Source organism: Scyliorhinus canicula, chromosome 10, assembly GCF_902713615.1.
Source record: "Scyliorhinus canicula chromosome 10, sScyCan1.1, whole genome shotgun sequence".
In the NCBI taxonomy this organism is placed as follows: Eukaryota; Metazoa; Chordata; class Chondrichthyes; order Carcharhiniformes; family Scyliorhinidae; genus Scyliorhinus; species Scyliorhinus canicula.
The window spans coordinates 67,008,920-67,022,797 of NC_052155.1; the positions used below are offsets into that span (position 1 = coordinate 67,008,920).

Below are 13,878 nucleotides of genomic sequence, written 5' to 3' on the forward strand. Positions count from 1 at the left end.
CAGAGGCCTACTCCGACATCCTCCAACCCCGACCGGCCGAAGTCCCGACGTCATGGCACTAATATGCTCCAGTTGGTCAGGATATTAGCGTGGCAACGGGCGGATCGGAGGCCAGGGGGCCTTTGAAGTTCCTTATCCGTCTCTTTTTTCACCATGTTGTGGCAATTTGATATGTTTTCTAGCTGACTCACCAACCCTAGTTAATCTCTTCCCAATGTTTTGGTAAAGGTGTGATAAAGTCGCCATAGTCCCAGGTGACCATAGGCTGCTTTTATCTTTGAGGGGGAGAGCTGACTGGTGGTGATTTAACCGGAGGATCACCACAGCTCAGGCGAGTTGCAAGGTTGAGAAAGTGAGGCCTTCATGAATAACCTCAGCCGGTACGGGAATTTAACGCACATTTCTGGCCTTGCTCTGCAACATGAACCAGCTGTCTAGCCAAGTGAGCTAAACACCCCAGGATATGCTTCTTGCAACACCTCAGTTGTCTGACTTACCACCGGCTTTTCAACCACAGTAGGCACCACCTACGATTCAGCCAAATCATTACCCAAGATAAATTGTACCCTTAAAAAAGGCAATGTTTCTATTACTCCTACCATCACTTCACCACTTTTCACCAGACTCTCTAACTAAACTTTACATAGTGAGACACTACTTCTCTCACCACTCATTCCACACATTACCTCGTTTTCTGGCAACACTTCTTCCGAATTACATCTAATTATACTCACCAGTAAAGACTGAATTGTCCCTGGACGCCTTAAGATCTTAATTTCCTGACCTACTCCACCTTGCACACGTGAGTAAACCTTCCCATCACAAATAATATATTTAAAAAGATCTGGCACCTGCTTATCCACCAACCTCTGAACAAGCTCTGTCTACACTCTATTGCACCTCTTCCACTGGAACCATGGTTTTTCTTCCAACTTCAATAAACTAGCTTAGCTTGTTTTAATGAGTCTGTCTTTTTTTAAGATACCAACACTGCGACTCCATGGGCGGAATTCTCCGCAAGGCCCGACGCTGTCATGAAACCTGGCGAGGTTCACAACGGCATCGGAAGCCTCTCCCAGCCCCCTATTCTCCCCTACCCGGGGGGGGATAGGCAGGCCATACCGGGACACTCGGCGGCCGGGCCTTGTCCCTGGCTTCAAGGCCCGGAGCGCCAAGAATGACGCCGTGGCGGTGCCTAATGACGTCAGCCGCGCATGCGTGGGTTGGACAGCTCAAACCCGCGCATGCGCGGTTGCCTTCTTTCCCCTCAGCCGCCCATCATGCGGGGCGGCTGAGGGGAAAGAGTGCGTCCCCTTGAGACGCCGGCCCGACGATCGGTGGGCACCGATCGCGGGCCCATCCCCTCCCGAGCACGGTCGTGGTGCTCGATCCCCGATCCGCCCCCCCTAGGCCCCACACTTACCTGGCTCGCCATGTTCACGACGGCAGCAACCAGGTGCGGTTGCTACCGTCGTGAACAGGTCGGGAACGACAGGCCGCTCGGCCCATCCGGGCCGGAGAATCGCGGGCCGCCGGCGTTTCTCCGAACGGTGTGTCGGAAAACCGGACACGCCATTTTGGGTGGGTGGGAGAATAGCAGGAGGTGCGGGAGCGGACCTCCCGCTATTCTCCCACCCATCGTTTTTGCGGAGAATTGCGGCCCATGTGTCCAACCTTATTACAATGAAAACATTTAAGTTTTCTTATCTCTGTTCCTTTTTAACCTGAGACAAACTCTTCTTTATATCTCCATTGCCTTTTCGACCAGTGAATTTCTCATTTCCCCAGTTTTTAACTGACTAAAATTGATGTTATAAACCAAATTTTGTAAACAAATTCAAAATCATCTGCCATTTCTGTTGCCAGTCTAGCAGTTTTAACCCTTTGCTCTTCCACATGAGTTCTCACCACTGCAGGGAGTGAATCTTTATATTTTTCCAAAATAGTTGTTTCCCTAAGAGTGTCATATGTTTGGTCTATTTTTAAAGCTATTATCCACTTAACAGCATTCTTTCAAATTCTATACAAGTCTGACCTGGTTCTTTCCTTAGATATCTAAACTTCTGTCTATAAGCTTCTGGCACGAGCTCATATGCACTTAATATGACCACGAGGCGTTTGACTAGGAAATGTTTTTCTTTCTTCGAGACTTCCTTAGCTGATGCCTTTCAGATTTCCCTTCAGAAATTCTGGCTGTATATCTTCAAAAGCTGTTTCAACTGGCTGTTTTCACCTCCCATTTGTCCTCAGACAGTCTGCACGGCTTTAAATGTTAACTCAACATTTTCTGTAGCTGTTCTCTTGTGCAGTACCAATTTCCCGAGTTAAATTCATTCTCTTTGCTTCTCTCTCTTGCTTCTGATCCCTTCATTCCTTGCCAATCTTTCTATTTCTACCTCAGGTTTCCTCCTTTCCCATTTCTTTTTTAAATTTAGAGTACTCAATAATTTTTTTCAAATTAAGGGGGGCAATTTAGTGTGGCCAATACATCTAACCTGCACAAACTTTGGGTTGTGGGGATGAAACCCGCACAGAAACAGGGAGAATGTGCAAACTCCACATGGACAGTGACCGAGAGTTGTATGCAACAGTGCAACCAATGAGTCACCATGCCACCCTTTCCATCTTCCTTTGAAGACCTCTCTTTTTCCTTCTCTGCCCTCTCTTATTGTTTTTCTTCTGCCATAGTACTCTCTCCTTTTCTTTTCCCCTGCCTAGCCACTCTCTTTTTTCCTGAATCTTTAAGTGTTTCATTCCTAATGAATTCTAGTAATGCCTAATGATTCAAGCTGTATCTCTGACAAATGTAACTGCGGAACTATGTTTGTACTCATCTTCTAAACCCTAATCCATTCAGATAAAGTTAATTGCAGCTTGTCTGCCAAACCCAACAGTTTTCGTTTTTAGTCACCTTCTGTAAACCCGCTCCCCAAGTGATCTCATCCACACCCCAGGAAAATATCTGCAACTGCAAGAGCCTTTCCAGTCCCTCCCTATTTAAACTGTATCACTTGAAAGAGTGCGTGCACGAAGAACTAGGGATATGGTTTATTAAAACAACCTTTATTACGAACACGGTATTAAAATCTTTAACATTACACAGAAAAATAAGTTACAATTACCTCCTTACACAATACTTCTCAATACAATGAATAGAACTTACAGATGCAGAAGGAGGCCATTCGGCCCATCGAGTCTGCACCGACTCACTTAAGCCTTCACTTCCAGCCTAGACCCGTAACCCAATAATCCCTCCTAACCTGTTTGGTCACTCAGGGCAATTTATCATGGCCAATCCACCTAGCGTACACGTCTTTGGACTGTGGGAGGAAGCCGGCGGAATCCCACGCAACACAAGGGAGAACGTGCTGACATTGACCCAGCGGGGAATCGAACGTGGACCTGACGCTGTGAAACCTATCCACTTGGGCAACCGTGCTTCCATAACAATACTCTTAATTGCTAACTTTATTCCACTACTTTAGTATGATACTACTTTACAGAAAAGATCTGACTCCCGTCAGAAATCACCAAAATCTATCCTGGTCCACTCACGTTGACCGCTATCACCAAGAAAGCCAACAAGCGCCTATACTTCCTCAGGAAAACTAAGGAAATTCGGCATGTCCCACATTAACCCGTACCACTTTTACAAATGCACTATAGAGAGCATCCTATCGGGCTGCATCACAGCCTGGTATGGCAAACTGCTCGGCCCAGGACCGCAATGGGAACTTCAGAGAGTCGTGAATACCGCCCAGTCCATCACCGAACCTGCCTCCCATCCATTGATTCCAATCTACACCTCCCGCTGCCGGGGGAAGCGGGCAGCATAATAAGGATCCCTCCCACCCGGCTTACTCACTTTTCCAACTTCTTCCATCGGCAGGAGATTCAGAAGTCTGAGAACACGCACGAACAGACTCAAAAACAGCTTCTTCCCCACTGTCACCAGACTCCTGAAGTGACCTCTTATGGCATGACCTCATTACACTACACCCATGTATGCTTCATCCGATGCCAATGCTTATGTAGTTACATTGTATATTTGGTTGCCCTATTAATGTATTCTCATGTATTTCTTGAATTCTGTTTAATTCCCTTTCTTCCCATGTACTGAATGATCTGTTGAGCTGCTTGCAGAAAAATACTTTTCACTGTACCTCGGTACACGTGACAATAAACAAATCCAATCCAATCCAATCCAATCCAAATTCTGGCTGTATATCTCAAAAGCTGTTCAACTAACCCTCAGACAAGGCTACACTGCTTTAAATACTGTTAATCTCTTTAACTAACCTATAGTGAGAGCAGAACTTCCTCACTTCTGTACACAGCTTCATTCAGCTCAGGGCCTGAACTGAAGGCGGTTGATCAAAAGTCGGTAACTTAGCTCCATCCTGAATGGACATTGTCTCACCAAGCTGAAAATTAATGAACTCCTCTTAAGCAAAACAAAATTGCACCCAGCCCAAACTTTTTCCGGTGCGTTAACTGCACCTATGGCTCTTAAAAGCTTTGTTGCCTTACAAATTAAGAATCTTTTAAAACATTGATTTCATCCAGTCAAACACACACTAACCCAAGGTTTTTAACCCTTACTGCACCAATACGTATAATGCAATACATCTGAAATTCCTATATTCATCCTAGTAGTCTTTTCGCCTATTGATGAAGTATATGGAATCCTGGGTTCTATGAACTGCGCTCTGAACCTGCCATGTCACAATCAATTATGTGTTCACATGGACCCCCTTAACTGGCCATTGAAAGGGCCTCAATTGGCCTCTGGACGGGAAGGCCATCCTCAATGGACAATGATGGCAATGATGGTCACTCAACCTCTTCTTTTCCTCCACCTTTAAGTGCCCTCCCCCCCTCGCGCCTCCCAGCCTACTCTCAAGGATGGAATTGAATTCTGTCCAAGGCGAGTCCTGTCTTCGTAACGGAGGATGTGATGGGAAAGTCCACAGAAAATTAGCCTTCTTATATTTGTCTTTTACAAGAAACCTGATATCACATATCTACTCACCCTTTTGGATTAAAAGACTAGGGTTACAGGAAATCAGTTCAAGATACTGGTAATTCATTTTAAACTGGCTAATGTGAAATTAAGCTCCGACACACTCAAAATCTGTAGCCCAGTTTTAATGTAATGATGAGCAGTAATAACCTCAGTTCTTTAATGCAGCACAAATAAGTGTACTTTGATTTAAAACCTTGACCTGTAATATTGTCACTGCCTCATAATCTTACTATAAGCAGGCCAGTTAGATATGAATTGTGTGAGAAAAAAGTGACCATTACCCTACTATTTATATAGAATCAGAACATTGTATGAAGCAGTACGTCTCTTATGAGTGATATGGAATGGAAAGAATCATTATATCTTTCAGAAAACTTTTCTCACCTCTGTCCTGTGCACCATTTGCCATTTTCCATCTTCCGTCTGTTTGCAGAATTCTAAGTAAGGGTCTGATTTCCCCCAGAAATCCTGTTCATTACAAGTAACAGAAGTAAAACACCCCAGGTTAGTTAAAGAGATTTTTTGTTTTAAATATAACAGTGTAAACTAATAACTTCCAATAAAACAAACCTTGTACAGCAGTAGTGATTTATTTTTAAAAAATATGTTCTACCTTTTTATCCAGCTTGCGTGCTTGAACTTCAAAGTTGACCACTCGGTTATCTTTTACTTCTTCTGCAAAAATCTAGAGTGGATAAAATAAAGAGATGCATTTTACAAAAAGGATGCATTATCTAACAATCCACTTACTTCTCTTCTCCATTAATGATCTTTCTGACCCAGAAACTACCTGCATTTTAGAGTCAGAGGTAACCTGCTCCCAGAAAATCAGCTGTGCTGCTCATATTTGGTTAACCAAGAAAGACTTACAGACAGGGCTATCAAAATCTCCTGCCTTCTGGAAAAGCACATCTCTTCAGCAGGTTTAGCTCAGTGGGCTAGACAGCTGGTTTGTGATGCAGAACAAGGCCAGCAGTCGGATTCAATTCCCGTACCAGCTGAGAATTCGGAATTCTGCCTCTGTGTACCCGAACAGGCGCCGGAATGTGGCGACTAGGGGCTTTTCACAGTAACTTCATTGCAGTGTTAATGTACGCCTACTTGTGACAATAAAGATTATTAATTAAAAAGTCAAGCTGTACCAGATATAAAACTGCATCTATCCAACAATGTGGAAAATGCTCAGTCTGTCCTGCCCACAGGAAGCAGGACAAATCCAACCTGGCCAATTACCACCCAACAGCTCCCTTTCAATCATAGTCAAGTGATGCACGGTTTCGTCATGCAGGGGTTATCAACAGCACTCGGTAGCAGCACTTATAGCAATAACCTGCTCACGGACACTCCGTTTATTTCCCCAGCGTCACTCGGGCTCCTGACCCTATTACAGTCTTTGGTCACAAACATGATCAAAAGAGCTGAACTACAGAGACTGAGGCAAGAGTCACAGCCCTTGATGCCATTTTAACCGACCCGCGGCATTAGGGAGCCCTAGCAACATTGAAGTAATGGGAAATGTGGAATAAATTCAGAGGTCTGCAGCATCTGTGAAAAGAGAAGCATCTGTAGAAATGTCATATGGACTCAACTATGTTTCTCTCCCATGATCCTGCCAGACCTGCTGAGTTTATCCAGTATTTTCTATTTTTATTGCAGATTTCCAGCGTCAGCAGTATTTTCCTTTCATGGAAGTTAATGGGAATCGGGGGGGAAACTGTTCGCTGGTTGGAATCATACCTAGCACAAAGGCAGGTGGTTGTGGTTTCTGTGGGTCAAATCATCTTAGGCCAGAACATCATTGCAGGAGTTCCTCAGGGTATTGTCTTAGGCCGAACCACCTTCAGCTGCTGGGGATGTTCGCTGATCAACAGTGTTCAGAACCATTCCCAACTCCTCAGATGCTGAAGCAGTCCATTTCCATATGCATCAAGATTGGGAAAACATATGGGGCTGTTTAGCACACTGGGCTAAATTGCTGGCTTTGAAAGAAGACCAAGGCAGGCCAGCAGCACGGTTCGATTCCCGTAACAGCCTCCCTGAACAGGCGCCGGAATGTGGCGACTAGGGGCTTTTCACAGTAACTTCATTGAAGCCTACTCGTGACAATAAGCAATTTTCATTTTTCATTTAATTCAAGCTTGGGCTGGGAAGTGGCAAGTTACATCTGCACCACATTAGTGCCAAATTGAACTGGACCAGCCGTATAAATACTGTGGCTACATGAGCAGGTCAGAGGCTGGGAGTTCTGAAATGAGTAACTTAACTCCTATGTCCCCAAAGACTGTTCACCATCTACAAGGCACATGTAGGCATGTGATTTTTTAAAAAATTCTTTCATGGGATGTGAGTGTTCTGGCCAGCAATTGTTTCCCATCCCCTTTAACTCAGAAGCGTGCCAGGCTATTTCAGTGGACAGTTAAGAGACAATCACAATGCTGTAGGATTGTAGTCACATGTAGGCCAGTAACCAGTAGATTTCCTTCCCAACAAAAAACCCCATCTGCTTCCAGTAATGACAATTGATAATAGGTTAATGGTTACCATTATTGAGACTAATTTTTCTATTCGGGGGCAGGATTCCCCATTCGAAAGACTGGATTAGTATCATTATTGGTCTGCCGCCGGCGACAGGAGCATTACCTAGGAGCAATTTCCTCTCCCTTCGACGCAAATTTCTGCATGGTGGGGAGCTCACGGGATTCTGGTATAGAGCCGCCATTTTGAGTAGTGCCAACCTGGCAGTCTCCATTGATGGAGACTGTATTGATTCCCGCTGGCTTCACCGCTGCACCAGCGGGGGCAGAGAATCCCGGGAGCCAGGAGATTCTGGCTAAACCTGGAAATTCATATTTTAAATTAGTTTTAAATACTCATTTAAATATCTGAGTCTGGTTCACGCCCAGCGTGGGATCCGGTGCCACGGGCCGGGAGCATCATGTTCCATTCAGCGCCCAGTGCATACCCAGTTTAGGGGCTCTCCCGCTATTCTCCGGGGATGGCAGGAGGTATGTTGGGTGCAGGACAGGGGAGAACTGCCCCACCCCATTGATTTTACTAACTGAATTCAAATTCCACAAGCTGCCATGGTTGGATTTGAACCCATGTCCTCAGAGCATTAGCCGGAGTTTCCAGATTATTAGTCCAGCAACATTACCCCTACACCATAATCTCCCACAAAGAATGTGCACTAACTCCACTGTAACCCCGAGAACTCAACTCAGCACCTTAGCAGACTGATGCGCTCTCTGCTGCACTAAGTAGACACGCCCTGATGGAATATTCTTCATTTGCCTGGGCGAACAAAACTCAAAAGCCTCAACACCAACCAGGACAAAGCAGCCCACTTGATTGGCACCACATCCATGAACATTCACTCCCCCCACCACCAATGCACAGTGGCAACAATGTGTACCATAGATAGGATTCACTGCAGCTACTCACCAAGGCTCATTTGACAGCACCTTCCAAACCTGCACTACCTACCAGCGGGTACTTGGGAACGCCACCATGTTCTCATCTAAGCTACACACCATCCTAATGTGGAACTATATTGCCTTTCCATCAAAGACACTGGATCAAAATCCTGGGACTCTTCCAAACAGCACCGTGGGTGTATTTTTAAATATATATATATTTTTATTGAACATTTTTTTGAATATATAAATACAAAAACACAAAATTGATAATAACTCCCCAAAACCATCACCCCTATCCCACTCCCCTAACATTTGAAAAATGGCTACCATCCTGTGTAAACCCTCCCAATCTAACCTCTCAACGTGTATTACTTTTCTCAAGGTACAAAAATTCCAGGAGGTCCCCAGCCACCACCGAAGTGCTGGGTGGAGAAGCTGACCTCCTCCCCAACAGAACTCGCCTGCGTGCAATCAGCCAGACAAAGGCTATAACATCTGCCATCTGCAATTCCCGCAGGTCCGACACCTCGAAAAATGGCCTCTTGGGAATCAGGGTTCCAATTACCTTTGTTAAAGTCGCCAACATGATGCTGAAGAAGGAACCCCAAACGTTTGCTAACTCAAGACATGCCCAGAACATATGTACATAATTCACTGGGCCAATCCACACCGCTCAGACTGATCTTCTACCCACTCAAATACCCGACTCATCTGACCTTGTGAACTATGTTCGATGCACCACCCCTTTAGTTGTATAAGCCCGAGCCTTGCACATGACGGGGACATTCACCCTCCACAGGTGTTCACCCCCCATCTCCCACTTCCCCCCCCAGTTCTTCCTCCACTTGGCCCATAATGCCCTCCAGCATTGCTGTGTCCTTTGCCAGAATTCTTCCTAAATTCCTGAAGTACTCCCGTTTTCCACTCCCACCAATGACAGTACCCTCTCCACCAATGATGGCCAATACTAGGAAGGTCAGAAAAATCTTCCGAACAAACTTCTGTACTTGCAAATATCTGAATCCTTTCGACTGCGCTAATCCGTACTTCTCTGCTAACCCCTCAAGACTCACAAACTGCCCCTCCAATAATAAATCCCTCATTACTGCCAATGTAGCCATTTCAAACATGTGATGGTACCCAAGTAAAAATGAAACTTAAACTGGATCGCATGACACAATGTGTGATGTCATGCTGCAACCCCTTAAAAGAATATTACATTGATGTTGGCCTCCCCATCATTGAGAATAATGATGTTTATTGAGTATCTACTTACTGGCGTTTATTTTTCCACTACCATTCATGACTGGATGTGGCAGAACTGATCTGATCCACTGATTGTGGGATTGCTTAGCTCTGTCTTTAGCATGTTGCTATATAATTGCAAAGGATGGTCTGCTTCCGTGACAATGTAAAAGTAACTTTTTATATCTGGAACCAGGCCCAGACCTTACAACAGATGTGATTGAGAGCAATCTCAATTCCCCACCCCTCCCTGATAAAGCAGCCACACAATGGCTGACCTGATTTATAAAAGTCTCGTTCAAAACTTCTGCCTCACTTAACAAATATCTGGATGAAGTGGCACATGATATCTAAAGATCTGAGGGTTGGAAGTCAATCATGCATTCCCTACAGTGCAGAAGGAGGCCATTCAACCCATCGAGTCTGCACCGACCCTCTGAAAGAGCATCCCACTAAATCCACCTAACCTGCACATCTTTGGACTGTGGGAAGAAACTGGAGCACCCGAAGGAAACCCACGCAGACACGGGGAGAAAGTGCAGACTCCACACAGACAGTCTCCCGAGGCCGGATGGTGGTCAATTGACTTTGTGCAGAAGTTCTACTGGTGCAACAAACCATCAGAATTTTAGGGTTCACTTGACCACCATCAAGCTCTAGCAACAACATGAGGCATTTGGGTCTGTACCGTGATTGTTCCTTTCCCTGCCGGCTTCCCATTATGCAGCACAAGGGGTCTGGTCAATTTCTTGCTGGAGACAATCTGCAAAACAATTAAAAAACATGTATTATTATGTTATCATACTAATTAGGATATAAAGAAAAGCTCTGTGCCAATCAGCTGAATTTTCCTTAAGCATTAAACCTAAAATACAAACACTGCACATGCTGAACTTCAAAAAAGTTGCAATGGTGAAGTTCAAAATGACAAAAGCAGATCAATATTAACAAGAGGACAACGGTTATAGTGACCTGTACAACAGAGCCTTAATTTCCCAAACTTCACGGGTGGGATTCTCTACCCACGCAGCAGAGTGTCCACGCCGTCGCATTTTATGACGGCGTCAACGGGCCAACCCCACGACTACTACTGGCCCCTACAGGGGGCCAGCACAGCACAGGAGCGGTTCACGCCGCTCCAGCTACTGATCCCGACATGAACTGGGCGCCACAGGGATCCGCGCATGCACCAGTGGCTTCTGGCCGCCAATGCGCGCAACTGCAGGTGGCTTCCTTCAGCACGCCGGTCCCGATGCAACATTGCGCAGGACAACAGGGGCCGGCACGTAGGAAAGGAAGCCCCCAGCCAGAGAGTCTGGCCCACCGATTGGTGGGCCCCGATCGCGGGCCAGGCCACATTGGACCCCCTCTCCCCAGATCGCCCCCCCCAACCCTTACACGCTGAGGTCCCGCTGGCTGAGAGCAGGTGTGGACAGCGCTGGCAGGACCCGGCATTTTTAACGACGGCTGCTCGGCCCATCCCGGGCCGAGAATCGGCAGGCCAGCCGCGTAGAACAGCCCGTGACCAGCGCCGCGGCAACACGTTGGCATCGATAACACCGACTCTCTGCTCTGCGGAGAATCGCGTTGCCAGCGTCGGGGCAACGTGGCATGATTCGCGACGGTCACGGGGATTCTCCAGCCCGGCCCCAGGCTGAGAGAATCCCGCCCTACATTTACTGTTCTAAACCGCACCTGCCATGCGTTTGCCCACCCAAGAAGCTGTCTTATGGCCCCTTGAAAGCATCCTCAATTTGTTATGGCCTCTTAATTGGTAGGATTTAATATCAGCTTTAATAGCTTTAATATCAGCCAGAGAAGTCTTATCAACTTCAGCAATGTATATGGGAATAAGTTGGATTTCAATGTTTTTCAAAATTCATCAGGATACAGAAATGCCGTGATGATGATCTGTGAGGCAGAGAGTAATGTACAATAAATCGCAACACATTGATATAATGGGCTGGATTTCCCGATCCCGCAGTCCTGTTTTTCTGACGTGCTGCTGTTCGCTGGCAGTGGGATTCTCTACTCCTGCCGCTTGTCAATGAGATTTCCCATTGAAGCCACCCCACACTGCCGGGAAACCCGTGGCATGGATGCGCTACTGGCAGGAACAGTAAATCGCAATGGGCAGAGAATTCTGACCCATAACTTGAAACATTTTTCACCATGCAAGAATTATGCATGAAAATTACTGCAATGCATAATAATTACCACAGAGAAAGAAAAGTTATTTTTTGACTTGAACGATTAAAACACAAAGCAAGCAGCTTTGGCAGAATCAGCTAGAGTACTCAGTCTTAACAATAGAAGAATGAAATATTTATATTTACCTGACCCAGAGTACATTCAAATTCTCCCAGAAAATCATCATCGCCCAGGTCAAAAGTTTCATTGTCAATATCGTAAACTCCAAATTTCAGTTTCTGTACTTGCTCAAAGTAATAATCTATCAGGAATTTCTTTGAAAATTTTGGGTCAAGACAGTTTTTAACCATTTCTGTACGGCCAATCTAGGAAAGATTAAAAGGACAATGAACCTTCAATACAATAATCTCGTCAACCTGTAATAACTAAACCCAATCACAATATAGAGCCATTGGGCAGAACTTTACAGCCCCTCCTGCCAGCAAATCTTCCATTCCCACCAAAGTCAATGGACTTTTGAATGACTTGGTTTGAATGACACCCCACCATGACAGGACTGTAAAGTTCTGCCCATGAAGTCATTACAATGCAGGAGGAGGCCATTCGGTTAATCGAGTCCATGCCAGGGAAATCTTCGAGCCAGGTAGGAGCCAAATTACAATCTTCCGGTCCATAGGAAGACAAAGTAGCCATGGCACACTGGCCCTATTCCAGCAGAACCAAAATCCACAGCTGGAGATAATAAAATATAATGATAAAGAAGTTCCAAACTGGCTTTAATATGTCAATCCATATCTCTTTTATCTGTAACAAAATATTTAGGAAAGTATCAGTCACTTAAGTTTGGTCAATCACAAACATTTCTTAGCAGGTTACCCAATGCATAGTATTAAACTACCCATTCTTTAGCATCAACGGTCAGTCAAAGGCCAAGAATATGGTTGCTGTAAAGAAAAATATGAATGCATACTGGGAGGAGTAAGAAGTAACTCTTCCACCAACATATTCTTCTGTTGAATGATGGAAAAAGTATTACGTATGAAAACAAAATACAAAAAAAGTGATCAATAAATGTAGAAACGAGCAAATAATCATGACCTTTTTTAAACATGTTTCTGTAGAATTGGTCACCGAATTAACTGTGAGGCTACAACCAAGAAACAGTATCACACTGCCCAATTAGCAGTCAATGTCAAGAGACTAGGAGTATAATATAATAATCATGTTTTTTCACATGTATAGGCTAAGTTAAGGTGCTTAAAGATATTCATTACCTCAACCCACTGAGTGCCACCAGTATTTAGAAGGAGTGCACAAAGTGGATCAGATTTAGAGAAGACATCTTTATCTAATAGATTTTCACAGGAAATGCTTAGTTTCCACCTTACTCACACAATCCGCCATCTGCTAATCTGAAAAGCAGATAAAACATGAAATTTAGAATATCAATATTTCTAGTTATGTTTTTATTAATTAAAAAATAGGCTGAATTTAAAACCTTTGTATTAGCCTCAAACATATTAGCATTTTGAGCCTAACTTGAACTCATGTTTGACATTAAGAAAATATGTGATATTGTTACTTCCTTGTTTTTATTAATCACTAGATCAACTGAAGGAAACACATTTTGCAACAGAGCATATAAAATTCAAAATAAATAAGTTCAATTTCTGGTCTGTGTTAGGTTTGTTGTTCTTCGCCAAGTGACAGTATACAATGGTCTTCAGCGTTCCTTGGTTTAGACTGCAGAATTAGCCAGAAATTCCTTTTCTGGTGTAAAAATGTCAGGTAAGGGACCGATTTCAGTCAGTTAGAATGTACACATCTCAAGAGATCTCAATGCAGGACACATTGCCACTGGTCATTTGCAACTGCCTTTGGCACAGATACAAATAAATGCCTTCCAGAGGAGGAGAATAAGTGATACAAACATTGGCAACAAAGTACAATAATGTTTCCTGTGTAGGTTTTTAAAAGCCACTGTGAAATTTCTCTTCACCTCCACATTGCTTTTACTTCTATCAGCAAATTCTGGCCAAT

The 13,878-nt window shown here is 44.6% G+C and overlaps 1 pseudogene; it reads right to left on the bottom strand.

Moving 5' to 3' along the window:
* Positions 1-13,242, bottom strand: part of LOC119972431 — a 56,619-nt pseudogene extending 43,377 nt beyond the window's left edge.
* Between the last annotated feature and the right edge of the window lie 636 nt (positions 13,243-13,878).